Raw genomic sequence first — 3,673 nt, forward strand, 5'->3', positions numbered from 1 at the left:
CTTAAAACACGTGTGCAAGACAATCGCGCCGAAAGTACTTTCGGCGCCGCCGCCAAAATCTACGGTCCGCAGTCCCCTCACCTTAGATCCCACCCTTCCATGCCTGTGTCACTTAGTCCCATGGGGCCGCCATCGATCAAACTGTAGCATGCCTTGCCCCACGTGCAGGGGCCTCTCTACACATAAGTTGCAGGTCTTGTCTGCATCCAACCGGCCAGTAGGACTAGTTGAATCCCTCACTTACCTGCCAATTGATCATTATATCATGTTGTTTGGTCTCAGCTTTCGAATCTATGCTCTGAAGCTAAGCTATGTCACCAACTAAAATTAGATTGTACTAGTTCTATGCTCTTATATGTGACAGGATGCACCCACCCAATTTTTGATTTCAATTCATGAGATTTTTACATTTCTAGATCCAAGAAGTCAAGCTTCAAGAAGGACCCTAAAAGAGCTGTCCAAGCAACAACAGGGGGATCCATTGGCATTATCAGTGTCAGCATCTTTGCCTCGTTAAGTAGACCAGCTCGACCAAGAGCATCAATTAGGCAAGCAAAGTGTTGGGTATTGGGGACAATGCCATAATCTCTCATGGACTGAAAGTAATGATAGCTTAATGATGTGATGCCGGCATGGCTATCAGCATTTAGCAGACATAAAAAGGTCCTGCTGTCTGGTTCAACGCCTTCCTCTTGCATTGTCACGAATGATTCTTGGGCATCCTCTACACATCCATTGTCAGCATATGCTGCTACTAATGTATTCCAAGCAGCTGTGTCTCGCAGACTCAATCTACTGAACACATTAACTGCATCCCTCAGGCTACCAGCTTTGGCAAAAAAATCCATCACAGTGCTAAGAAGACGTGGCTCACAATCGAAAGCATTATGTGCGATTGCTGTGTAAATCAGCCTGCCTATGTATAGACTTATGAGAGAAGCACACATTTTCAGCATTAGCACAAACGTGCTTTGGTCCTGTTGTATACCTTCCTCATTCATTTGATGATAAATTTGAAGCGCTTTCTCAACATGCCCTAAGCAGCTGTAGCCTGTCAACAGGGCATTAAACGATCCCAATGTCCTTCTAGCCAAGCTTTGGAAGATAGTATGTGCATCATCAAGGCAACCCATCTTGGAGTACATGACAACTACTGTATTTTGAACCTCTATTTGTTTGTCCATCCCTGTTTTACAGCAAGAGTATGTGTCCGCCTTCCTTGTTCAATGTCAGAACAAGCTTTGATGAGCCACAGCAAGGTAACATAGCTTGACCCCAAATCTTGGTGGCACAATTGCTCATACAATTGCAAAGCTTGGCGATTCAAGTCATGCTCTACATATATCCCCATCATAGTGTTCCACAACACCACATCACTACCCTCGCTAAAAATGCTACACGCTTCTTCCACCCTTCTGCAACCGGCATACATGTCAATCAAAGTGCTCCTAATGAAAACATCACTTTCAAATCCTAGAATCATGAGATGGTTATGAATATGTTTGCCATATTCCAATTTCTTCAGACGTGCACAAGCCTTTAGAATAGATGTATAGGTTTTCTCATTAGGTTGTATGCGGCTGATTTGCATATCCTCAAACAGCTTCAAGCACTCTGTGTCATATCCATGCAAAACATATCCCGCAATAATTGTGGAAAATGACACCACATCTTGAATTGTAAAGCTCTCAAAAAGGGCAAATGCATCCTCTAGGCTCACGCATTTTATATACATGTCCATCAAACTTTGTTTTATACACAAAAGGGAGTCCAGTCCTTCTGACATAATGTCAAAATATATCACTTGTGCTTCTTGGGAAGCTCCAAGTTGGGAGCAGATTTTGAGCACACACACAAAAATAGCCTCATCTGGTTTTGCACCACCTTTTCGCATGCCTTTATAGAGCCTCAACGCCTCCTCACCGTGCTCTTGCTCAGCATAACCGGTAATGAGCACAGTATAAGACACAATATCTTGTGCATTTAAAACGCTAAACACCTTATGCGCATCATTTAGGTTTTCAAACGTGCAATACATGCGAATTAAATCAACCCCAACATGAGAATCAAAAAACCCAAGTTTCACAATGTCCGCAAATATCTTCTTCCCCTCTTCCATAGTTTCTACGCTTGAACAAGCTCTGATAATGCATTGATAAGTTATTCTATTCGGTTTTATCCCCTCTTCATGCATCTTCCAAAATAGCTTCAATGCTTCCTTATTGAGGCTAGACTCGACATGCCCACATATAAGAGCAGTCCAAAAGACGACGTCTCGGATACCAACATAGTCAAAGACTCCATGAGCATCTTTCAAGCTACCACACTTACAATACATATCAACAAGGCTGTTTCCGACAAACTCATCAGCCTCCAGCCCTTGCTTTGTGATGATAATATGGGTTCTCCTTCCCTCTTCTAAAGCTCTCATGCCTGCGCATGCTTTGACAGCATACGTGAGCAACTGCTTGTCCAAAGGGATGCCCTCCTCTAGTTGCATTTGTTCAAATAAGTGTAGTCCTTTTTCTGCATGCCTATGATTTGCACATGCCACAATGATGGCCGACCACAACACGACATCCCGAACTGAGACCATGTCGAAGACCTTACAAGCATCTTCAAAACTACCACACTTTGAATACATGTTAACCAAAGCACTTCCAACAATAGGAAGGAATTCCAACCCATTATCAACAATGTCTGCATGAATGACATGAGCTTTATGAAGAGAGAGACTGTGGGTGCAGCCTTTGAGCCAACCAGCATAATCATGAACAGTGGGAGTGACCTTCGCCTGTCGAGGCAAGTATGCTTTGTGTAAGGTATGTGATAAAATAGGGGAAAGTGAAGCATGCTTGACCCAGTTGAACAGAAAGGGTTTGTAAAGCTTCAAAGACGGCCTCACATGATGCATAAATGTACAAGGGAGGGTGTCTCAGCTTGAATTCTGATTAGGAAAAGACCCAAAAGCTTCAAAGTGCAGAAAAACCATTTAGTCTTCCCTACGACAACATCACCATTTGAGAAACCCATGAAGCTTGCAAGTGCATACAAGTGTGTATGCTACCCAAACCCTGTTTCTTTATTTTCTTCTATGGGCAGTAGCGCCACATTGTAGTTGAAAATACCACAATGTGGCACTCTGTGACAAGCAAACGCACTAGAAATGGCTATGGTCTGACGACCGTATACATCCCGATACGTCCTCACAGTGCTCTAAATTTTAAATTTTGAAGGTTAGAAAACGTACAAATTTAGTCTACTTCAAATAAACTCAATTTACCTCCAATTTTTTCCTGTGTAAGTTTTCTAATTATTTTGTCAAAATCTATTCTAAGCACTCTGTTGCAACGAGGCTTGGACATTTGGGATGGAGTTTCTATGTGAGGTATAGCGTGTCATAATAACTAATATCTAATTCTCCTAAATGATTTTCTCATGTTAAACTGATCATTTAATATGGGGAAGTACCAGGGGAGAAAAAGCTAGAATATTGGTTAGGCTGGCAACCCGGTCACAGTAGGGATCCAAAGGAGGGAAAATAGGGATCCAAAGGGGGGGCCATCTGCAAAAGAGCAATGTGTAACAATGGGCTTCAAAGACCCTAAGGTTCAGCCCATTAACAAAAAGCTTAGGTTCCAAAATTAAATGAAATGTTCAATGGTCAAACTCT

The 3,673-nt window shown here is 42.4% G+C and overlaps 1 pseudogene; it reads right to left on the minus strand.

Moving 5' to 3' along the window:
• Positions 1 to 344: 344 nt before the first annotated feature.
• On the minus strand, positions 345 to 3,222 carry LOC147458186 (pentatricopeptide repeat-containing protein At4g13650-like; annotated as a pseudogene).
• Positions 3,223 to 3,673: the final 451 nt, after the last annotated feature.

This window comes from Adiantum capillus-veneris, chromosome 5, assembly GCF_014529385.1.
Source record: "Adiantum capillus-veneris isolate H3 chromosome 5, ASM1452938v2, whole genome shotgun sequence".
NCBI classification, from domain to species: domain Eukaryota; kingdom Viridiplantae; phylum Streptophyta; class Polypodiopsida; order Polypodiales; family Pteridaceae; genus Adiantum; species Adiantum capillus-veneris.